The sequence below is a fragment of the Schistocerca serialis genome, chromosome 2 (genome assembly GCF_023864345.2).
Source record: "Schistocerca serialis cubense isolate TAMUIC-IGC-003099 chromosome 2, iqSchSeri2.2, whole genome shotgun sequence".
NCBI classification, from domain to species: domain Eukaryota; kingdom Metazoa; phylum Arthropoda; class Insecta; order Orthoptera; family Acrididae; genus Schistocerca; species Schistocerca serialis.
The window spans coordinates 1,068,809,871-1,068,833,239 of NC_064639.1; the positions used below are offsets into that span (position 1 = coordinate 1,068,809,871).

The following is a 23,369-nucleotide window of genomic DNA, read 5'->3' on the forward strand; positions in this document are numbered from 1 at the left end:
CCAAATGCTTATGCTTTTGCTACTAGGATTAATAACGGGACGTAAGGGGTTCAACTGCGAGAAGACGACCACAGCTGTTCCTCCCCGCAGGAAAGACATCTCACCGTTTTGGGTGCTGCATGCGCATGCATTTACCAAACTTGCATGCGATGTACTAGTTCCTGGGGAACGAATAGAATCGTTGTACGTGCCAGTCTTTACGTATAGATATAAGTAAGCGGAGACGGCTTAATCCTGCCACGTAGATTGCTTTCCATAAGACGCACCTGAGAGTCTCATGGGCCGGTGGCCCGACATGCAGTTTGTCCTGCTGCATGGCTTACTTTCAGAGACTCGCAAGTTTATCGTAGTGCTGGGTTGTCGCGAAAGTGAAAAGTAGGGCCTGTCCGGGATTTGAACCCGGGACCTCCTGCACCCAAAGCAGGAATCATACACCTTGACCAAGAGGCCGCACAAGTAAGCAAGTCTGCACCCCGCCACCTACTGAGATCTTGCCGCACTTGCTAGTTGCAGCATCCTAGCTGGACCATATTCTCAAAGAGGTTTCTTAATCTGACACCTACAACATGCGCTGTGCTGAACACCAGTGTATGTGAATGCTGAAAGAGCTGCTTGAGTTGTGTGACAGTATTTCGACCGTGTGAAGTGCAAATGTTATCGTGTCACGAACATTCCGCCCACTACGTAGCGTTCTGTGTCAGCACGCAGTTTTCGACAGTACTCTGTGTCCATAGCTGTTTTCATAGCTAGGTTGCTTCCAGCACAAAGCATCCGCCATACGAAAGTGGCTGTTTCGCGATTTTGATTACCTGATCCTTCGACATCACTTCATGTACGAATACTGGCAAGAATTCTCGCTACATTCGAAGGTGCTCCTTCCACTTCCAGCCTACTTGGTTGCTTCATTAGCCACGCAAACACTTCCTGAGGACCATACGTGTAATGACATCGCATGTTATGGGTTTAATTACATGATACGACTGAATTTAAGAGCGCTACAGGCATCCGGTTCCATGGTGTAATGGTTAGCACTCTGGACTTTGAATCCAGCGATCCGAGTTCGAGTCTCGGTGGAACGTGACGCTGTGTTTTGCGATCGTTTCTAGAAATGTGTACGAGCCGGTGGTTGGAATTGTATATGCAGAAATTTAACTAGGATCATGAAATGCAAAATGTTAATAGCAGTCCACACGTGAATGGGGAGCGCTCCAAATGCTTATGCTTTTGCTACTAGGATTAATAACGGGACGTAAGGGGTTCAACTGCGAGAAGACGACCACAGCTGTTCCTCCCCGCAGGAAAGACATCTCACCGTTTTGGGTGCTGCATGCGCATGCATTTACCAAACTTGCATGCGATGTACTAGTTCCTGGGGAACGAATAAAATCGTTGTACGTGCCAGTCTTTACGTATAGATATAAGTAAGCGGAGACGGCTTAATCCTGCCACGTAGATTGCTTTCCATAAGACGCACCTGAGAGTCTCATGGGCCGGTGGCCCGACATGCAGTTTGTCCTGCTGCATGGCTTACTTTCAGAGACTCGCAAGTTTATCGTAGTGCTGGGTTGTCGCGAAAGTGAAAAGTAGGGCCTGTCCGGGATTTGAACCCGGGACCTCCTGCACCCAAAGCAGGAATCATACACCTTGACCAACAGGCCGCACAAGTAAGCAAGTCTGCACCCCGCCACCTACTGAGATCTTGCCGCACTTGCTAGTTGCAGCATCCTAGCTGGACCATATTCTCAAAGAGGTTTCTTAATCTGACACCTACAACATGCGCTGTGCTGAACACCAGTGTATGTGAATGCTGAAAGAGCTGCTTGAGTTGTGTGACAGTATTTCGACCGTGTGAAGTGCAAATGTTATCGTGTCACGAACAATCCGCCCACTACGTAGCGTTCTGTGTCAGCACGCAGTTTTCGATAGTACTCTGTGTCCATAGCTGTTCTCATAGCTAGGTTGCTTCCAGCACAAAGCATCCGCCATACGAAAGTGGCTGTTTCGCGATTTTGATTACCTGATCCTTCGACATCACTTCATGTACGAATACTGGCAAGAATTCTCGCTACACTCAAAGGTGCTCCTTCCACTTCCAGCCTACTTGGTTGCTTCATTAGCCACGCAAACACTTCCTGAGGACCATACGTGTAATGACATCGCATCTTATGGGCTTAATTGCATGATACCACTGAATTTAAGAGCGCTACAGGCATCCGGTTCCATGGTGTAATGGTTAGCACTCTGGACTTTGAATCCAGCGATCCGAGTTCGAGTCTCGGTGGAACCTGACGCTGTGTTTTGCGATCGTTTCTAGAAATGTGTACGAGCCGGTGGTTGGAATTGTATGTGCAGAAATTTAACTAGGATCATGAAATGCAAAATGTTAATAGCAGTCCACACGTGAATGGGGAGCGCTCCAAATGCTTATGCTTTTGCTACTAGGATTAATAACGGGACGTAAGGGGTTCAACTGCGAGAAGACGACCTCAGCTGTTCCTCCCCGCAGGAAAGACATCTCACCGTTTTGGGTGCTGCATGCGCATGCATTTACCAAACTTGCATGCGATGTACTAGTTCCTGGGGAACGAATAGAATCGTTGTACGTGCCAGTCTTTACGTATAGATATAAGTAAGCGGAGACGGCTTAATCCTGCCACGTAGATTGCTTTCCATAAGACGCACCTGAGAGTCTCATGGGCCGGTGGCCCGACATGCAGTTTGTCCTGCTGCATGGCTTACTTTCAGAGACTCGCAAGTTTATCGTAGTGCTGGGTTGTCGCGAAAGTGAAAAGTAGGGCCTGTCCGGGATTTGAACCCGGGACCTCCTGCACCCAAAGCAGGAATCATACACCTTGACCAACAGGCCGCACAAGTAAGCAAGTCTGCACCCCGCCACCTACTGAGATCTTGCCGCACTTGCTAGTTGCAGCATCCTAGCTGGACCATATTCTCAAAGAGGTTTCTTAATCTGACACCTACAACATGCGCTGTGCTGAACACCAGTGTATGTGAATGCTGAAAGAGCTGCTTGAGTTGTGTGACAGTATTTCGACCGTGTGAAGTGCAAATGTTATCGTGTCACGAACAATCCGCCCACTACGTAGCGTTCTGTGTCAGCACGCAGTTTTCGACAGTACTCTGTGTCCATAGCTGTTCTCATAGCTAGGTTGCTTCCAGCACAAAGCATCCGCCATACGAAAGTGGCTGTTTCGCGATTTTGATTACCTGATCCTTCGACATCACTTCATGTACGAATACTGGCAAGAATTCTCGCTACACTCGAAGGTGCTCCTTCCACTTCCAGCCTACTTGGTTGCTTCATTAGCCACGCAAACACTTCCTGAGGACCATACGTGTAATGACATCGCATCTTATGGGCTTAATTACATGATACGACTGAATTTAAGAGCGCTACAGGCATCCGGTTCCATGGTGTAATGGTTAGCACTCTGGACTTTGAATCCACCGATCCGAGTTCGAGTCTCGGTGGAACCTGACGCTGTGTTTTGCGATCGTTTCTAGAAATGTGTACGAGCCGGTGGTTGGAATTGTATATGCAGAAATTTAACTAGGATCATGAAATGCAAAATGTTAATAGCAGTCCACACGTGAATGGGGAGCGCTCCAAATGCTTATGCTTTTGCTACTAGGATTAATAACGGGACGTAAGGGGTTCAACTGCGAGAAGACGACCTCAGCTGTTCCTCCCCGCAGGAAAGACATCTCACCGTTTTGGGTGCTGCATGCGCATGCATTTACCAAACTTGCATGCGATGTACTAGTTCCTGGGGAACGAATAGAATCGTTGTACGTGCCAGTCTTTACGTATAGATATAAGTAAGCGGAGACGGCTTAATCCTGCCACGTAGATTGCTTTCCATAAGACGCACCTGAGAGTCTCATGGGCCGGTGGCCCGACATGCAGTTTGTCCTGCTGCATGGCTTACTTTCAGAGACTCGCAAGTTTATCGTAGTGCTGGGTTGTCGCGAAAGTGAAAAGTAGGGCCTGTCCGGGATTTGAACCCGGGACCTCCTGCACCCAAAGCAGGAATCATACACCTTGACCAACAGGCCGCACAAGTAAGCAAGTCTGCACCCCGCCACCTACTGAGATCTTGCCGCACTTGCTAGTTGCAGCATCCTAGCTGGACCATATTCTCAAAGAGGTTTCTTAATCTGACACCTACAACATGCGCTGTGCTGAACACCAGTGTATGTGAATGCTGAAAGAGCTGCTTGAGTTGTGTGACAGTATTTCGACCGTGTGAAGTGCAAATGTTATCGTGTCACGAACAATCCGCCCACTACGTAGCGTTCTGTGTCAGCACGCAGTTTTCGATAGTACTCTGTGTCCATAGCTGTTCTCATAGCTAGGTTGCTTCCAGCACAAAGCATCCGCCATACGAAAGTGGCTGTTTCGCGATTTTGATTACCTGATCCTTCGACATCACTTCATGTACGAATACTGGCAAGAATTCTCGCTACACTCAAAGGTGCTCCTTCCACTTCCAGCCTACTTGGTTGCTTCATTAGCCACGCAAACACTTCCTGAGGACCATACGTGTAATGACATCGCATCTTATGGGCTTAATTGCATGATACCACTGAATTTAAGAGCGCTACAGGCATCCGGTTCCATGGTGTAATGGTTAGCACTCTGGACTTTGAATCCAGCGATCCGAGTTCGAGTCTCGGTGGAACCTGACGCTGTGTTTTGCGATCGTTTCTAGAAATGTGTACGAGCCGGTGGTTGGAATTGTATGTGCAGAAATTTAACTAGGATCATGAAATGCAAAATGTTAATAGCAGTCCACACGTGAATGGGGAGCGCTCCAAATGCTTATGCTTTTGCTACTAGGATTAATAACGGGACGTAAGGGGTTCAACTGCGAGAAGACGACCTCAGCTGTTCCTCCCCGCAGGAAAGACATCTCACCGTTTTGGGTGCTGCATGCGCATGCATTTACCAAACTTGCATGCGATGTACTAGTTCCTGGGGAACGAATAGAATCGTTGTACGTGCCAGTCTTTACGTATAGATATAAGTAAGCGGAGACGGCTTAATCCTGCCACGTAGATTGCTTTCCATAAGACGCACCTGAGAGTCTCATGGGCCGGTGGCCCGACATGCAGTTTGTCCTGCTGCATGGCTTACTTTCAGAGACTCGCAAGTTTATCGTAGTGCTGGGTTGTCGCGAAAGTGAAAAGTAGGGCCTGTCCGGGATTTGAACCCGGGACCTCCTGCACCCAAAGCAGGAATCATACACCTTGACCAACAGGCCGCACAAGTAAGCAAGTCTGCACCCCGCCACCTACTGAGATCTTGCCGCACTTGCTAGTTGCAGCATCCTAGCTGGACCATATTCTCAAAGAGGTTTCTTAATCTGACACCTACAACATGCGCTGTGCTGAACACCAGTGTATGTGAATGCTGAAAGAGCTGCTTGAGTTGTGTGACAGTATTTCGACCGTGTGAAGTGCAAATGTTATCGTGTCACGAACAATCCGCCCACTACGTAGCGTTCTGTGTCAGCACGCAGTTTTCGACAGTACTCTGTGTCCATAGCTGTTCTCATAGCTAGGTTGCTTCCAGCACAAAGCATCCGCCATACGAAAGTGGCTGTTTCGCGATTTTGATTACCTGATCCTTCGACATCACTTCATGTACGAATACTGGCAAGAATTCTCGCTACACTCGAAGGTGCTCCTTCCACTTCCAGCCTACTTGGTTGCTTCATTAGCCACGCAAACACTTCCTGAGGACCGTACGTGTAATGACATCGCATCTTATGGGCTTAATTACATGATACGACTGAATTTAAGAGCGCTAAAGGCATCCGGTTCCATGGTGTAATGGTTAGCACTCTGGACTTTGAATCCAGCGATCCGAGTTCGAGTCTCGGTGGAACCTGACGCTGTGTTTTGCGATCGTTTCTAGAAATGTGTACGAGCCGGTGGTTGGAATTGTATGTGCAGAAATTTAACTAGGATCATGAAATGCAAAATGTTAATAGCAGTCCACACGTGAATGGGGAGCGCTCCAAATGCTTATGCTTTTGCTACTAGGATTAATAACGGGACGTAAGGGGTTCAACTGCGAGAAGACGACCTCAGCTGTTCCTCCCCGCAGGAAAGACATCTCACCGTTTTGGGTGCTGCATGCGCATGCATTTACCAAACTTGCATGCGATGTACTAGTTCCTGGGGAACGAATAGAATCGTTGTACGTGCCAGTCTTTACGTATAGATATAAGTAAGCGGAGACGGCTTAATCCTGCCACGTAGATTGCTTTCCATAAGACGCACCTGAGAGTCTCATGGGCCGGTGGCCCGACATGCAGTTTGTCCTGCTGCATGGCTTACTTTCAGAGACTCGCAAGTTTATCGTAGTGCTGGGTTGTCGCGAAAGTGAAAAGTAGGGCCTGTCCGGGATTTGAACCCGGGACCTCCTGCACCCAAAGCAGGAATCATACACCTTGACCAACAGGCCGCACAAGTAAGCAAGTCTGCACCCCGCCACCTACTGAGATCTTGCCGCACTTGCTAGTTGCAGCATCCTAGCTGGACCATATTCTCAAAGAGGTTTCTTAATCTGACACCTACAACATGCGCTGTGCTGAACACCAGTGTATGTGAATGCTGAAAGAGCTGCTTGAGTTGTGTGACAGTATTTCGACCGTGTGAAGTGCAAATGTTATCGTGTCACGAACAATCCGCCCACTACGTAGCGTTCTGTGTCAGCACGCAGTTTTCGACAGTACTCTGTGTCCATAGCTGTTCTCATAGCTAGGTTGCTTCCAGCACAAAGCATCCGCCATACGAAAGTGGCTGTTTCGCGATTTTGATTACCTGATCCTTCGACATCACTTCATGTACGAATACTGGCAAGAATTCTCGCTACACTCGAAGGTGCTCCTTCCACTTCCAGCCTACTTGGTTGCTTCATTAGCCACGCAAACACTTCCTGAGGACCATACGTGTAATGACATCGCATCTTATGGGCTTAATTACATGATACGACTGAATTTAAGAGCGCTAAAGGCATCCGATTCCATGGTGTAATGGTTAGCACTCTGGACTTTGAATCCAGCGATCCGAGTTCGAGTCTCGGTGGAACCTGACGCTGTGTTTTGCGATCGTTTCTAGAAATGTGTACGAGCCGGTGGTTGGAATTGTATGTGCAGAAATTTAACTAGGATCATGAAATGCAAAATGTTAATAGCAGTCCACACGTGAATGGGGAGCGCTCCAAATGCTTATGCTTTTGCTACTAGGATTAATAACGGGACGTAAGGGGTTCAACTGCGAGAAGACGACCTCAGCTGTTCCTCCCCGCAGGAAAGACATCTCACCGTTTTGGGTGCTGCATGCGCATGCATTTACCAAACTTGCATGCGATGTACTAGTTCCTGGGGAACGAATAGAATCGTTGTACGTGCCAGTCTTTACGTATAGATATAAGTAAGCGGAGACGGCTTAATCCTGCCACGTAGATTGCTTTCCATAAGACGCACCTGAGAGTCTCATGGGCCGGTGGCCCGACATGCAGTTTGTCCTGCTGCATGGCTTACTTTCAGAGACTCGCAAGTTTATCGTAGTGCTGGGTTGTCGCGAAAGTGAAAAGTAGGGCCTGTCCGGGATTTGAACCCGGGACCTCCTGCACCCAAAGCAGGAATCATACACCTTGACCAACAGGCCGCACAAGTAAGCAAGTCTGCACCCCGCCACCTACTGAGATCTTGCCGCACTTGCTAGTTGCAGCATCCTAGCTGGACCATATTCTCAAAGAGGTTTCTTAATCTGACACCTACAACATGCGCTGTGCTGAACACCAGTGTATGTGAATGCTGAAAGAGCTGCTTGAGTTGTGTGACAGTATTTCGACCGTGTGAAGTGCAAATGTTATCGTGTCACAAACAATCCGCCCACTACGTAGCGTTCTGTGTCAGCACGCAGTTTTCGACAGTACTCTGTGTCCATAGCTGTTCTCATAGCTAGGTTGCTTCCAGCACAAAGCATCCGCCATACGAAAGTGGCTGTTTCGCGATTTTGATTACCTGATCCTTCGACATCACTTCATGTACGAATACTGGCAAGAATTCTCGCTACACTCGAAGGTGCTCCTTCCACTTCCAGCCTACTTGGTTGCTTCATTAGCCACGCAAACACTTCCTGAGGACCATACGTGTAATGACATCGCATCTTATGGGCTTAATTACATGATACGACTGAATTTAAGAGCGCTACAGGCATCCGGTTCCATGGTGTAATGGTTAGCACTCTGGACTTTGAATCCAGCGATCCGAGTTCGAGTCTCGGTGGAACCTGACGCTGTGTTTTGCGATCGTTTCTAGAAATGTGTACGAGCCGGTGGTTGGAATAGTATATGCAGAAATTTAACTAGGATCATGAAATGCAAAATGTTAATAGCAGTCCACACGTGAATGGGGAGCGCTCCAAATGCGTATGCTTTTGCTACTAGGATTAATAACGGGACGTAAGGGGTTCAACTGCGAGAAGACGACCTCAGCTGTTCCTCCCCGCAGGAAAGACATCTCACCGTTTTGGGTGCTGCATGCGCATGCATTTACCAAACTTGCATGCGATGTACTAGTTCCTGGGGAACGAATAGAATCGTTGTACGTGCCAGTCTTTACGTATAGATATAAGTAAGCGGTGACGGCTTAATCCTGCCACGTAGATTGCTTTCCATAAGACGCACCTGAGAGTCTCATGGGCCGGTGGCCCGACATGCAGTTTGTCCTGCTGCATGGCTTACTTTCAGAGACTCGCAAGTTTATCGTAGTGCTGGGTTGTCGCGAAAGTGAAAAGTAGGGCCTGTCCGGGATTTGAACCCGGGACCTCCTGCACCCAAAGCAGGAATCATACACCTTGACCAACAGGCCGCACAAGTAAGCAAGTCTGCACCCCGCCACCTACTGAGATCTTGCCGCACTTGCTAGTTGCAGCATCCTAGCTGGACCATATTCTCAAAGAGGTTTCTTAATCTGACACCTACAACATGCGCTGTGCTGAACACCAGTGTATGTGAATGCTGAAAGAGCTGCTTGAGTTGTGTGACAGTATTTCGACCGTGTGAAGTGCAAATGTTATCGTGTCACGAACAATCCGCCCACTACGTAGCGTTCTGTGTCAGCACGCAGTTTTCGACAGTACTCTGTGTCCATAGCTGTTCTCATAGCTAGGTTGCTTCCAGCACAAAGCATCCGCCATACGAAAGTGGCTGTTTCGCGATTTTGATTACCTGATCCTTCGACATCACTTCATGTACGAATACTGGCAAGAATTCTCGCTACACTCGAAGGTGCTCCTTCCACTTCCAGCCTACTTGGTTGCTTCATTAGCCACGCAAACACTTCCTGAGGACCATACGTGTAATGACATCGCATCTTATGGGCTTAATTACATGATACGACTGAATTTAAGAGCGCTACAGGCATCCGGTTCCATGGTGTAATGGTTAGCACTCTGGACTTTGAATCCACCGATCCGAGTTCGAGTCTCGGTGGAACCTGACGCTGTGTTTTGCGATCGTTTCTAGAAATGTGTACGAGCCGGTGGTTGGAATTGTATATGCAGAAATTTAACTAGGATCATGAAATGCAAAATGTTAATAGCAGTCCACACGTGAATGGGGAGCGCTCCAAATGCTTATGCTTTTGCTACTAGGATTAATAACGGGACGTAAGGGGTTCAACTGCGAGAAGACGACCTCAGCTGTTCCTCCCCGCAGGAAAGACATCTCACCGTTTTGGGTGCTGCATGCGCATGCATTTACCAAACTTGCATGCGATGTACTAGTTCCTGGGGAACGAATAGAATCGTTGTACGTGCCAGTCTTTACGTATAGATATAAGTAAGCGGAGACGGCTTAATCCTGCCACGTAGATTGCTTTCCATAAGACGCACCTGAGAGTCTCATGGGCCGGTGGCCCGACATGCAGTTTGTCCTGCTGCATGGCTTACTTTCAGAGACTCGCAAGTTTATCGTAGTGCTGGGTTGTCGCGAAAGTGAAAAGTAGGGCCTGTCCGGGATTTGAACCCGGGACCTCCTGCACCCAAAGCAGGAATCATACACCTTGACCAACAGGCCGCACAAGTAAGCAAGTCTGCACCCCGCCACCTACTGAGATCTTGCCGCACTTGCTAGTTGCAGCATCCTAGCTGGACCATATTCTCAAAGAGGTTTCTTAATCTGACACCTACAACATGCGCTGTGCTGAACACCAGTGTATGTGAATGCTGAAAGAGCTGCTTGAGTTGTGTGACAGTATTTCGACCGTGTGAAGTGCAAATGTTATCGTGTCACGAACAATCCGCCCACTACGTAGCGTTCTGTGTCAGCACGCAGTTTTCGACAGTACTCTGTGTCCATAGCTGTTCTCATAGCTAGGTTGCTTCCAGCACAAAGCATCCGCCATACGAAAGTGGCTGTTTCGCGATTTTGATTACCTGATCCTTCGACATCACTTCATGTACGAATACTGGCAAGAATTCTCGCTACACTCGAAGGTGCTCCTTCCACTTCCAGCCTACTTGGTTGCTTCATTAGCCACGCAAACACTTCCTGAGGACCATACGTGTAATGACATCGCATCTTATGGGCTTAATTACATGATACGACTGAATTTAAGAGCGCTGCAGGCATCCGGTTCCATGGTGTAATGGTTAGCACTCTGGACTTTGAATCCAGCGATCCGAGTTCGAGTCTCGGTGGAACCTGACGCTGTGTTTTGCGATCGTTTCTAGAAATGTGTACGAGCCGGTGGTTGGAATTGTATATGCAGAAATTTAACTAGGATCATGAAATGCAAAATGTTAATAGCAGTCCACACGTGAATGGGGAGCGCTCCAAATGCTTATGCTTTTGCTACTAGGATTAATAACGGGACGTAAGGGGTTCAACTGCGAGAAGACGACCTCAGCTGTTCCTCCCCGCAGGAAAGACATCTCACCGTTTTGGGTGCTGCATGCGCATGCATTTACCAAACTTGCATGCGATGTACTAGTTCCTGGGGAACGAATAGAATCGTTGTACGTGCCAGTCTTTACGTATAGATATAAGTAAGCGGAGACGGCTTAATCCTGCCACGTAGATTGCTTTCCATAAGACGCACCTGAGAGTCTCATGGGCCGGTGGCCCGACATGCAGTTTGTCCTGCTGCATGGCTTACTTTCAGAGACTCGCAAGTTTATCGTAGTGCTGGGTTGTCGCGAAAGTGAAAAGTAGGGCCTGTCCGGGATTTGAACCCGGGACCTTTTGCACCCAAAGCAGGAATCATACACCTTGACCAACATGCCGCACAAGTAAGCAAGTCTGGACCCCGCCACCTACTGAGATCTTGCCGCACTTGCTAGTTGCAGCATCCTAGCTGGACCATATTCTCAAAGAGGTTTCTTAATCTGACACCTACAACATGCGCTGTGCTGAACACCAGTGTATGTGAATGCTGAAAGAGCTGCTTGAGTTGTGTGACAGTATTTCGACCGTGTGAAGTGCAAATGTTATCGTGTCACGAACAATCCGCCCACTGCGTAGCGTTCTGTGTCAGCACGCAGTTTTCGACAGTACTCTGTGTCCATAGCTGTTCTCATAGCTAGGTTGCTTCCAGCACAAAGCATCCGCCATACGAAAGTGGCTGTTTCGCGATTTTGATTACCTGATCCTTCGACATCACTTCATGTACGAATACTGGCAAGAATTCTCGCTACATTCGAAGGTGCTCCTTCCACTTCCAGCCTACTTGGTTGCTTCATTAGCCACGCAAACACTTCCTGAGGACCATACGTGTAATGACATCGCATCTTATGGGCTTAATTACATGATACGACTGAATTTAAGAGCGCTGCAGGCATCCGGTTCCATGGTGTAATGGTTAGCACTCTGGACTTTGAATCCAGCGATCCGAGTTCGAGTCTCGGTGGAACCTGACGCTGTGTTTTGCGATCGTTTCTAGAAATGTGTACGAGCCGGTGGTTGGAATTGTATATGCAGAAATTTAACTAGGATCATGAAATGCAAAATGTTAATAGCAGTTCACACGTGAATGGGGAGCGCTCCAAATGCTTATGCTTTTGCTACTAGGATTAATAACGGGACGTAAGGGGTTCAACTGCGAGAAGACGACCTCAGCCGTTCCTCCCCGCAGGAAAGACATCTCACCGTTTTGGGTGCTGCATGCGCATGCATTTACCAAACTTGCATGCGATGTACTAGTTCCTGGGGAACGAATAGAATCGTTGTACGTGCCAGTCTTTACGTATAGATATAAGTAAGCGGAGACGGCTTAATCCTGCCACGTAGATTGCTTTCCATAAGACGCACCTGAGAGTCTCATGGGCCGGTGGCCCGACATGCAGTTTGTCCTGCTGCATGGCTTACTTTCAGAGACTCGCAAGTTTATCGTAGTGCTGGGTTGTCGCGAAAGTGAAAAGTAGGGCCTGTCCGGGATTTGAACCCGGGACCTTTTGCACCCAAAGCAGGAATCATACACCTTGACCAACAGGCCGCACAAGTAAGCAAGTCTGCACCCCGCCACCTACTGAGATCTTGCCGCACTTGCTAGTTGCAGCATCCTAGCTGGACCATATTCTCAAAGAGGTTTCTTAATCTGACACCTACAACATGCGCTGTGCTGAACACCAGTGTATGTGAATGCTGAAAGAGCTGCTTGAGTTGTGTGACAGTATTTCGACCGTGTGAAGTGCAAATGTTATCGTGTCACGAACAATCCGCCCACTGCGTAGCGTTCTGTGTCAGCACGCAGTTTTCGACAGTACTCTGTGTCCATAGCTGTTCTCATAGCTAGGTTGCTTCCAGCACAAAGCATCCGCCATACGAAAGTGGCTGTTTCGCGATTTTGATTACCTGATCCTTCGACATCACTTCATGTACGAATACTGGCAAGAATTCTCGCTACATTCGAAGGTGCTCCTTCCACTTCCAGCCTACTTGGTTGCTTCATTAGCCACGCAAACACTTCCTGAGGACCATACGTGTAATGACATCGCATCTTATGGGCTTAATTACATGATACGACTGAATTTAAGAGCGCTGCAGGCATCCGGTTCCATGGTGTAATGGTTAGCACTCTGGACTTTGAATCCAGCGATCCGAGTTCGAGTCTCGGTGGAACCTGACGCTGTGTTTTGCGATCGTTTCTAGAAATGTGTACGAGCCGGTGGTTGGAATTGTATATGCAGAAATTTAACTAGGATCATGAAATGCAAAATGTTAATAGCAGTCCACACGTGAATTTAAGAGCGCTTCGGGCATCCGGTTCCATGGTGTAATGGTTAGCACTCTGGACTTTGAATCCAGCGATCCGAGTTCGAGTCTCGGTGGAACCTGACGCTGTGTTTTGCGATCGTTTCTAGAAATGTGTACGAGCCGGTGGTTGGAATGGTATATGCAGAAATTTAACTGGGATCATGAAATGCAAAATGTTAATAGCAGTCCACACGTGAATGGGGAGCGCTCCAAATGCTTATGCTTTTGCTACTAGGATTAATAACGGGACGTAAGGGGTTCAACTGCGAGAAGACGACCTCAGCTGTTCCTCCCCGCAGGAAAGACATCTCACCGTTTTGGGTGCTGCATGCGCATGCATTTACCAAACTTGCATGCGATGTACTAGTTCCTGGGGAACGAATAGAATCGTTGTACGTGCCAGTCTTTACGTATAGATATAAGTAAGCGGAGACGGCTTAATCCTGCCACGTAGATTGCTTTCCATAAGACGCACCTGAGAGTCTCATGGGCCGGTGGCCCGACATGCAGTTTGTCCTGCTGCATGGCTTACTTTCAGAGACTCGCAAGTTTATCGTAGTGCTGGGTTGTCGCGAAAGTGAAAAGTAGGGCCCGTCCGGGATTTGAACCCGGGACCTCCTGCACCCAAAGCAGGAATCATACACCTTGACCAACAGGCCGCACAAGTAAGCAAGTCTGCACCCCGCCACCTACTGAGATCTTGCCGCACTTGCTAGTTGCAGCATCCTAGCTGGACCATATTCTCAAAGAGGTTTCTTAATCTGACACCTACAACATGCGCTGTGCTGAACACCAGTGTATGTGAATGCTGAAAGAGCTGCTTGAGTTGTGTGACAGTATTTCGACCGTGTGAAGTGCAAATGTTATCGTGTCACGAACAATCCGCCCACTACGTAGCGTTCTGTGTCAGCACGCAGTTTTCGACAGTACTCTGTGTCCATAGCTGTTCTCATAGCTAGGTTGCTTCCAGCACAAAGCATCCGCCATACGAAAGTGGCTGTTTCGCGATTTTGATTACCTGATCCTTCGACATCACTTCATGTACGAATACTGGCAAGAATTCTCGCTACACTCGAAGGTGCTCCTTCCACTTCCAGCCTACTTGGTTGCTTCATTAGCCACGCAAACACTTCCTGAGGACCATACGTGTAATGACATCGCATCTTATGGGCTTAATTACATGATACCACTCAATTTAAGAGCGCTACAGGCATCCGGTTCCATGGTGTAATGGTTAGCACTCTGGACTTTGAATCCACCGATCCGAGTTCGAGTCTCGGTGGAACCTGACGCTGTGTTTTGCGATCGTTTCTAGAAATGTGTACGAGCCGGTGGTTGGAATTGTATATGCAGAAATTTAACTAGGATCATGAAATGCAAAATGTTAATAGCAGTCCACACGTGAATGGGGAGCGCTCCAAATGCTTATGCTTTTGCTACTAGGATTAATAACGGGACGTAAGGGGTTCAACTGCGAGAAGACGACCTCAGCTGTTCCTCCCCGCAGGAAAGACATCTCACCGTTTTGGGTGCTGCATGCGCATGCATTTACCAAACTTGCATGCGATGTACTAGTTCCTGGGGAACGAATAGAATCGTTGTACGTGCCAGTCTTTACGTATAGATATAAGTAAGCGGAGACGGCTTAATCCTGCCACGTAGATTGCTTTCCATAAGACGCACCTGAGAGTCTCATGGGCCGGTGGCCCGACATGCAGTTTGTCCTGCTGCATGGCTTACTTTCAGAGACTCGCAAGTTTATCGTAGTGCTGGGTTGTCGCGAAAGTGAAAAGTAGGGCCTGTCCGGGATTTGAACCCGGGACCTCCTGCACCCAAAGCAGGAATCATACACCTTGACCAACAGGCCGCACAAGTAAGCAAGTCTGCACCCCGCCACCTACTGAGATCTTGCCGCACTTGCTAGTTGCAGCATCCTAGCTGGACCATATTCTCAAAGAGGTTTCTTAATCTGACACCTACAACATGCGCTGTGCTGAACACCAGTGTATGTGAATGCTGAAAGAGCTGCTTGAGTTGTGTGACAGTATTTCGACCGTGTGAAGTGCAAATGTTATCGTGTCACAAACAATCCGCCCACTACGTAGCGTTCTGTGTCAGCACGCAGTTTTCGACAGTACTCTGTGTCCATAGCTGTTCTCATAGCTAGGTTGCTTCCAGCACAAAGCATCCGCCATACGAAAGTGGCTGTTTCGCGATTTTGATTACCTGATCCTTCGACATCACTTCATGTACGAATACTGGCAAGAATTCTCGCTACACTCGAAGGTGCTCCTTCCACTTCCAGCCTACTTGGTTGCTTCATTAGCCACGCAAACACTTCCTGAGGACCATACGTGTAATGACATCGCATCTTATGGGCTTAATTACATGATACGACTGAATTTAAGAGCGCTACAGGCATCCGGTTCCATGGTGTAATGGTTAGCACTCTGGACTTTGAATCCAGCGATCCGAGTTCGAGTCTCGGTGGAACCTGACGCTGTGTTTTGCGATCGTTTCTAGAAATGTGTACGAGCCGGTGGTTGGAATAGTATATGCAGAAATTTAACTAGGATCATGAAATGCAAAATGTTAATAGCAGTCCACACGTGAATGGGGAGCGCTCCAAATGCGTATGCTTTTGCTACTAGGATTAATAACGGGACGTAAGGGGTTCAACTGCGAGAAGACGACCTCAGCTGTTCCTCCCCGCAGGAAAGACATCTCACCGTTTTGGGTGCTGCATGCGCATGCATTTACCAAACTTGCATGCGATGTACTAGTTCCTGGGGAACGAATAGAATCGTTGTACGTGCCAGTCTTTACGTATAGATATAAGTAAGCGGAGACGGCTTAATCCTGCCACGTAGATTGCTTTCCATAAGACGCACCTGAGAGTCTCATGGGCCGGTGGCCCGACATGCAGTTTGTCCTGCTGCATGGCTTACTTTCAGAGACTCGCAAGTTTATCGTAGTGCTGGGTTGTCGCGAAACTGAAAAGTAGGGCCTGTCCGGGATTTGAACCCGGGACCTCCTGCACCCAAAGCAGGAATCATACACCTTGACCAACAGGCCGCACAAGTAAGCAAGTCTGCACCCCGCCACCTACTGAGATCTTGCCGCACTTGCTAGTTGCAGCATCCTAGCTGGACCATATTCTCAAAGAGGTTTCTTAATCTGACACCTACAACATGCGCTGTGCTGAACACCAGTGTATGTGAATGCTGAAAGAGCTGCTTGAGTTGTGTGACAGTATTTCGACCGTGTGAAGTGCAAATGTTATCGTGTCACGAACAATCCGCCCACTACGTAGCGTTCTGTGTCAGCACGCAGTTTTCGACAGTACTCTGTGTCCATAGCTGTTCTCATAGCTAGGTTGCTTCCAGCACAAAGCATCCGCCATACGAAAGTGGCTGTTTCGCGATTTTGATTAAATGATCCTTCGACATCACTTCATGTACGAATACTGGCAAGAATTCTCGCTACACTCGAAGGTGCTCCTTCCACTTCCAGCCTACTTGGTTGCTTCATTAGCCACGCAAACACTTCCTGAGGACCATACGTGTAATGACATCGCATCTTATGGGCTTAATTACATGATACGACTGAATTTAAGAGCGCTACAGGCATCCGGTTCCATGGTGTAATGGTTAGCACTCTGGACTTTGAATCCACCGATCCGAGTTCGAGTCTCGGTGGAACCTGACGCTGTGTTTTGCGATCGTTTCTAGAAATGTGTACGAGCCGGTGGTTGGAATTGTATATGCAGAAATTTAACTAGGATCACGAAATGCAAAATGTTAATAGCAGTCCACACGTGAATGGGGAGCGCTCCAAATGCTTATGCTTTTGCTACTAGGATTAATAACGGGACGTAAGGGGTTCAACTGCGAGAAGACGACCTCAGCTGTTCCTCCCCGCAGGAAAGACATCTCACCGTTTTGGGTGCTGCATGCGCATGCATTTACCAAACTTGCATGCGATGTACTAGTTCCTGGGGAACGAATAGAATCGTTGTACGTGCCAGTCTTTACGTATAGATATAAGTAAGCGGAGACGGCTTAATCCTGCCACGTAGATTGCTTTCCATAAGACGCACCTGAGAGTCTCATGGGCCGGTGGCCCGACATGCAGTTTGTCCTGCTGCATGGCTTACTTTCAGAGACTCGCAAGTTTATCGTAGTGCTGGGTTGTCGCGAAAGTGAAAAGTAGGGCCTGTCCGGGATTTGAACCCGGGACCTCCTGCACCCAAAGCAGGAATCATACACCTTGACCAACAGGCCGCACAAGTAAGCAAGTCTGCACCCCGCCACCTACTGAGATCTTGCCGCACTTGCTAGTTGCAGCATCCTAGCTGGACCATATTCTCAAAGAGGTTTCTTAATCTGACACCTACAACATGCGCTGTGCTGAACACCAGTGTATGTGAATGCTGAAAGAGCTGCTTGAGTTGTGTGACAGTATTTCGACCGTGTGAAGTGCAAATGTTATCGTGTCACGAACAATCCGCCCACTACGTAGCGTTCTGTGTCAGCACGCAGTTTTCGACAGTACTCTGTGTCCATAGCTGTTCTCATAGCTAGGTTGCTTCCAGCACAAAGCATCCGCCATACGAAAGTGGCTGTTTCGCGATTTTGATTACCTGATCCTTCGACATCACTTCATGTACGAATACTGGCAAGAATTCTCGCTACACTCGAAGGTGCTCCTTCCACTTCCAGCCTACTTGGTTGCTTCATTAGCCACGCAAACACTTCCTGAGGACCATACGTGTAATGACATCGCATCTTATGGGCTTAATTACATGATACGACTGAATTTAAGAGCGCTACAGGCATCCGGTTCCATGGTGTAATGGTTAGCACTCTGGACTTTGAATCCAGCGATCCGAGTTCGAGTCTCGGTGGAACCTGACGCTGTGTTTTGCGATCGTTTCTAGAAATGTGTACGAGCCGGTGGTTGGAATAGTATATGCAGAAATTTAACTAGGATCATGAAATGCAAAATGTTAATAGCAGTCCACACGTGAATGGGGAGCGCTCCAAATGCGTATGCTTTTGCTACTAGGATTAATAACGGGACGTAAGGGGTTCAACTGCGAGAAGACGACCTCAGCTGTTCCTCCCCGCAGGAAAGACATCTCACCGTTTTGGGTGCTGCATGCGCATGCATTTACCAAACTTGCATGCGATGTACTAGTTCCTGGGGAACGAATAGAATCGTTGTACGTGCCAGTCTTTACGTATAGATATAAGTAAGCGGAGACGGCTTAATCCTGCCACGTAGATTGCTTTCCATAAGACGCACCTGAGAGTCTCATGGGCCGGTGGCCCGACATGCAGTTTGTCCTGCTGCATGGCTTACTTTCAGAGACTCGCAAGTTTATCGTAGTGCTGGGTTGTCGCGAAAGTGAAAAGTAGGGCCTGTCCGGGATTTGAACCCGGGACCTCCTGCACCCAAAGCAGGAATCATACACCTTGACCAACAGGCCGCACAAGTAAGCAAGTCTGCACCCCGCCACCTACTGAGATCTTGCCGCACTTGCTAGTTGCAGCATCCTAGCTGGACCATATTCTCAAAGAGGTTTCTTAATCTGACACCTACAACATGCGCTGTGCTGAACACCAGTGTATGTGAATGCTGAAAGAGCTGCTTGAGTTGTGTGACAGTATTTCGACCGTGTGAAGTGCAAATGTTATCGTGTCACGAACAATCCGCCCACTACGTAGCGTTCTGTGTCAGCACGCAGTTTTCGACAGTACTCTGTGTCCATAGCTGTTCTCATAGCTAGGTTGCTTCCAGCACAAAGCATCCGCCATACGAAAGTGGCTGTTTCGCGATTTTGATTACCTGATCCTTCGACATCACTTCATGTACGAATACTGGCAAGAATTCTCGCTACACTCGAAGGTGCTCCTTCCACTTCCAGCCTACTTGGTTGCTTCATTAGCCACGCAAACACTTCCTGAGGACCATACGTGTAATGACATCGCATCTTATGGGCTTAATTACATGATACGACTGAATTTAAGAGCGCTACAGGCATCCGGTTCCATGGTGTAATGGTTAGCACTCTGGACTTTGAATCCACCGATCCGAGTTCGAGTCTCGGTGGAACCTGACGCTGTGTTTTGCGATCGTTTCTAGAAATGTGTACGAGCCGGTGGTTGGAATTGTATATGCAGAAATTTAACTAGGATCATGAAATGCAAAATGTTAATAGCAGTCCACACGTGAATGGGGAGCGCTCCAAATGCTTATGCTTTTGCTACTAGGATTAATAACGGGACGTAAGGGGTTCAACTGCGAGAAGACGACCTCAGCTGTTCCTCCCCGCAGGAAAGACATCTCACCGTTTTGGGTGCTGCATGCGCATGCATTTACCAAACTTGCATGCGATGTACTAGTTCCTGGGGAACGAATAGAATCGTTGTACGTGCCAGTCTTTACGTATAGATATAAGTAAGCGGAGACGGCTTAATCCTGCCACGTAGATTGCTTTCCATAAGACGCACCTGAGAGTCTCATGGGCCGGTGGCCCGACATGCAGTTTGTCCTGCTGCATGGCTTACTTTCAGAGACTCGCAAGTTTATCGTAGTGCTGGGTTGTCGCGAAAGTGAAAAGTAGGGCCTGTCCGGGATTTGAACCCGGGACCTCCTGCACCCAAAGCAGGAATCATACACCTTGACCAACAGGCCGCACAAGTAAGCAAGTCTGCACCCCGCCACCTACTGAGATCTTGCCGCACTTGCTAGTTGCAGCATCCTAGCTGGACCATATTCTCAAAGAGGTTTCTTAATCTGACACCTACAACATGCGCTGTGCTGAACACCAGTGTATGTGAATGCTGAAAGAGCTGCTTGAGTTGTGTGACAGTATTTCGACCGTGTGAAGTGCAAATGTTATCGTGTCACGAACAATCCGCCCACTACGTAGCGTTCTGTGTCAGCACGCAGTTTTCGACAGTACTCTGTGTCCATAGCTGTTCTCATAGCTAGGTTGCTTCCAGCACAAAGCATCCGCCATACGAAAGTGGCTGTTTCGCGATTTTGATTACCTGATCCTTCGACATCACTTCATGTACGAATACTGGCAAGAATTCTCGCTACACTCGAAGGTGCTCCTTCCACTTCCAGCCTACTTGGTTGCTTCATTAGCCACGCAAACACTTCCTGAGGACCATACGTGTAATGACATCGCATCTTATGGGCTTAATTACATGATACGACTGAATTTAAGAGCGCTGCAGGCATCCGGTTCCATGGTGTAATGGTTAGCACTCTGGACTTTGAATCCAGCGATCCGAGTTCGAGTCTCGGTGGAACCTGACGCTGTGTTTTGCGATCGTTTCTAGAAATGTGTACGAGCCGGTGGTTGGAATGGTATATGCAGAAATTTAACTGGGATCATGAAATGCAAAATGTTAATAGCAGTCCACACGTGAATGGGGAGCGCTCCAAATGCTTATGCTTTTGCTACTAGGATTAATAACGGGACGTAAGGGGTTCAACTGCGAGAAGACGACCTCAGCTGTTCCTCCCCGCAGGAAAGACATCTCACCGTTTTGGGTGCTGCATGCGCATGCATTTACCAAACTTGCATGCGATGTACTAGTTCCTGGGGAACGAATAGAATCGTTGTACGTGCCAGTCTTTACGTATAGATATAAGTAAGCGGAGACGGCTTAATCCTGCCACGTAGATTGCTTTCCATAAGACGCACCTGAGAGTCTCATGGGCCGGTGGCCCGACATGCAGTTTGTCCTGCTGCATGGCTTACTTTCAGAGACTCGCAAGTTTATCGTAGTGCTGGGTTGTCGCGAAAGTGAAAAGTAGGGCCTGTCCGGGATTTGAACCCGGGACCTTTTGCACCCAAAGCAGGAATCATACACCTTGACCAACAGGCCGCACAAGTAAGCAAGTCTGCACCCCGCCACCTACTGAGATCTTGCCGCACTTGCTACTTGCAGCATCCTAGCTGGACCATATTCTCAAAGAGGTTTCTTAATCTGACACCTACAACATGCGCTGTGCTGAACACCAGTGTATGTGAATGCTGAAAGAGCTGCTTGAGTTGTGTGACAGTATTTCGACCGTGTGAAGTGCAAATGTTATCGTGTCACGAACAATCCGCCCACTGCGTAGCGTTCTGTGTCAGCACGCAGTTTTCGACAGTACTCTGTGTCCATAGCTGTTCTCATAGCTAGGTTGCTTCCAGCACAAAGCATCCGCCATACGAAAGTGGCTGTTTCGCGATTTTGATTACCTGATCCTTCGACATCACTTCATGTACGAATACTGGCAAGAATTCTCGCTACATTCGAAGGTGCTCCTTCCACTTCCAGCCTACTTGGTTGCTTCATTAGCCACGCAAACACTTCCTGAGGACCATACGTGTAATGACATCGCATCTTATGGGCTTAATTACATGATACGACTGAATTTAAGAGCGCTGCAGGCATCCGGTTCCATGGTGTAATGGTTAGCACTCTGGACTTTGAATCCAGCGATCCGAGTTCGAGTCTCGGTGGAACCTGACGCTGTGTTTTGCGATCGTTTCTAGAAATGTGTACGAGCCGGTGGTTGGAATTGTATATGCAGAAATTTAACTAGGATCATGAAATGCAAAATGTTAATAGCAGTTCACACGTGAATGGGGAGCGCTCCAAATGCTTATGCTTTTGCTACTAGGATTAATAACGGGACGTAAGGGGTTCAACTGCGAGAAGACGACCTCAGCCGTTCCTCCCCGCAGGAAAGACATCTCACCGTTTTGGGTGCTGCATGCGCATGCATTTACCAAACTTGCATGCGATGTACTAGTTCCTGGGGAACGAATAGAATCGTTGTACGTGCCAGTCTTTACGTATAGATATAAGTAAGCGGAGACGGCTTAATCCTGCCACGTAGATTGCTTTCCATAAGACGCACCTGAGAGTCTCATGGGCCGGTGGCCCGACATGCAGTTTGTCCTGCTGCATGGCTTACTTTCAGAGACTCGCAAGTTTATCGTAGTGCTGGGTTGTCGCGAAAGTGAAAAGTAGGGCCTGTCCGGGATTTGAACCCGGGACCTTTTGCACCCAAAGCAGGAATCATACACCTTGACCAACAGGCCGCACAAGTAAGCAAGTCTGCACCCCGCCACCTACTGAGATCTTGCCGCACTTGCTAGTTGCAGCATCCTAGCTGGACCATATTCTCAAAGAGGTTTCTTAATCTGACACCTACAACATGCGCTGTGCTGAACACCAGTGTATGTGAATGCTGAAAGAGCTGCTTGAGTTGTGTGACAGTATTTCGACCGTGTGAAGTGCAAATGTTATCGTGTCACGAACAATCCGCCCACTGCGTAGCGTTCTGTGTCAGCACGCAGTTTTCGACAGTACTCTGTGTCCATAGCTGTTCTCATAGCTAGGTTGCTTCCAGCACAAAGCATCCGCCATACGAAAGTGGCTGTTTCGCGATTTTGATTACCTGATCCTTCGACATCACTTCATGTACGAATACTGGCAAGAATTCTCGCTACATTCGAAGGTGCTCCTTCCACTTCCAGCCTACTTGGTTGCTTCATTAGCCACGCAAACACTTCCTGAGGACCATACGTGTAATGACATCGCATCTTATGGGCTTAATTACATGATACGACTGAATTTAAGAGCGCTGCAGGCATCCGGTTCCATGGTGTAATGGTTAGCACTCTGGACTTTGAATCCAGCGATCCGAGTTCGAGTCTCGGTGGAACCTGACGCTGTGTTTTGCGATCGTTTCTAGAAATGTGTACGAGCCGGTGGTTGGAATTGTATATGCAGAAATTTAACTAGGATCATGAAATGCAAAATGTTAATAGCAGTTCACACGTGAATGGGGAGCGCTCCAAATGCTTATGCTTTTGCTACTAGGATTAATAACGGGACGTAAGGGGTTCAACTGCGAGAAGACGACCTCAGCCGTTCCTCCCCGCAGGAAAGACATCTCACCGTTTTGGGTGCTGCATGCGCATGCATTTACCAAACTTGCATGCGATGTACTAGTTCCTGGGGAACGAATAGAATCGTTGTACGTGCCAGTCTTTACGTAT

General features: G+C 48.2%; 20 non-coding genes across 20 annotated transcripts; all 20 read left to right on the forward strand.

The window, feature by feature from the left end:
* The first annotated feature begins 1,007 nt into the window (after positions 1-1,007).
* Positions 1,008-1,083, forward strand: Trnaq-uug (transfer RNA glutamine (anticodon UUG)). Its single transcript has one exon. It is a non-coding gene; the product is annotated as a tRNA-Gln (tRNA).
* A 1,132-nt stretch (positions 1,084-2,215) lies between these two features.
* Positions 2,216-2,287, forward strand: Trnaq-uug (transfer RNA glutamine (anticodon UUG)). The gene has a single exon. It is a non-coding gene; the product is annotated as a tRNA-Gln (tRNA).
* Positions 2,288-3,423: 1,136 nt separating this feature from the next.
* Trnaq-uug (transfer RNA glutamine (anticodon UUG)) lies at positions 3,424-3,495 on the forward strand. Its single transcript has one exon. It is a non-coding gene; the product is annotated as a tRNA-Gln (tRNA).
* A 1,136-nt stretch (positions 3,496-4,631) lies between these two features.
* Trnaq-uug (transfer RNA glutamine (anticodon UUG)) lies at positions 4,632-4,703 on the forward strand. Its single transcript has one exon. It is a non-coding gene; the product is annotated as a tRNA-Gln (tRNA).
* Positions 4,704-5,839: 1,136 nt separating this feature from the next.
* Trnaq-uug (transfer RNA glutamine (anticodon UUG)) lies at positions 5,840-5,911 on the forward strand. The gene has a single exon. It is a non-coding gene; the product is annotated as a tRNA-Gln (tRNA).
* Positions 5,912-7,047: 1,136 nt separating this feature from the next.
* On the forward strand, positions 7,048-7,119 carry Trnaq-uug (transfer RNA glutamine (anticodon UUG)). The gene has a single exon. It is a non-coding gene; the product is annotated as a tRNA-Gln (tRNA).
* A 1,136-nt stretch (positions 7,120-8,255) lies between these two features.
* On the forward strand, positions 8,256-8,327 carry Trnaq-uug (transfer RNA glutamine (anticodon UUG)). The gene has a single exon. It is a non-coding gene; the product is annotated as a tRNA-Gln (tRNA).
* Positions 8,328-9,463: 1,136 nt separating this feature from the next.
* Positions 9,464-9,535, forward strand: Trnaq-uug (transfer RNA glutamine (anticodon UUG)). Its single transcript has one exon. It is a non-coding gene; the product is annotated as a tRNA-Gln (tRNA).
* Positions 9,536-10,671: 1,136 nt separating this feature from the next.
* Trnaq-uug (transfer RNA glutamine (anticodon UUG)) lies at positions 10,672-10,743 on the forward strand. The gene has a single exon. It is a non-coding gene; the product is annotated as a tRNA-Gln (tRNA).
* Positions 10,744-11,879: 1,136 nt separating this feature from the next.
* On the forward strand, positions 11,880-11,951 carry Trnaq-uug (transfer RNA glutamine (anticodon UUG)). The gene has a single exon. It is a non-coding gene; the product is annotated as a tRNA-Gln (tRNA).
* Positions 11,952-13,087: 1,136 nt separating this feature from the next.
* On the forward strand, positions 13,088-13,159 carry Trnaq-uug (transfer RNA glutamine (anticodon UUG)). The gene has a single exon. It is a non-coding gene; the product is annotated as a tRNA-Gln (tRNA).
* Positions 13,160-13,299: 140 nt separating this feature from the next.
* Trnaq-uug (transfer RNA glutamine (anticodon UUG)) lies at positions 13,300-13,371 on the forward strand. The gene has a single exon. It is a non-coding gene; the product is annotated as a tRNA-Gln (tRNA).
* A 1,136-nt stretch (positions 13,372-14,507) lies between these two features.
* On the forward strand, positions 14,508-14,579 carry Trnaq-uug (transfer RNA glutamine (anticodon UUG)). Its single transcript has one exon. It is a non-coding gene; the product is annotated as a tRNA-Gln (tRNA).
* A 1,136-nt stretch (positions 14,580-15,715) lies between these two features.
* Trnaq-uug (transfer RNA glutamine (anticodon UUG)) lies at positions 15,716-15,787 on the forward strand. The gene has a single exon. It is a non-coding gene; the product is annotated as a tRNA-Gln (tRNA).
* A 1,136-nt stretch (positions 15,788-16,923) lies between these two features.
* On the forward strand, positions 16,924-16,995 carry Trnaq-uug (transfer RNA glutamine (anticodon UUG)). Its single transcript has one exon. It is a non-coding gene; the product is annotated as a tRNA-Gln (tRNA).
* Positions 16,996-18,131: 1,136 nt separating this feature from the next.
* Positions 18,132-18,203, forward strand: Trnaq-uug (transfer RNA glutamine (anticodon UUG)). The gene has a single exon. It is a non-coding gene; the product is annotated as a tRNA-Gln (tRNA).
* Positions 18,204-19,339: 1,136 nt separating this feature from the next.
* Positions 19,340-19,411, forward strand: Trnaq-uug (transfer RNA glutamine (anticodon UUG)). Its single transcript has one exon. It is a non-coding gene; the product is annotated as a tRNA-Gln (tRNA).
* A 1,136-nt stretch (positions 19,412-20,547) lies between these two features.
* Positions 20,548-20,619, forward strand: Trnaq-uug (transfer RNA glutamine (anticodon UUG)). The gene has a single exon. It is a non-coding gene; the product is annotated as a tRNA-Gln (tRNA).
* A 1,136-nt stretch (positions 20,620-21,755) lies between these two features.
* Positions 21,756-21,827, forward strand: Trnaq-uug (transfer RNA glutamine (anticodon UUG)). The gene has a single exon. It is a non-coding gene; the product is annotated as a tRNA-Gln (tRNA).
* A 1,136-nt stretch (positions 21,828-22,963) lies between these two features.
* Positions 22,964-23,035, forward strand: Trnaq-uug (transfer RNA glutamine (anticodon UUG)). Its single transcript has one exon. It is a non-coding gene; the product is annotated as a tRNA-Gln (tRNA).
* The last annotated feature ends 334 nt before the right edge of the window (positions 23,036-23,369 follow it).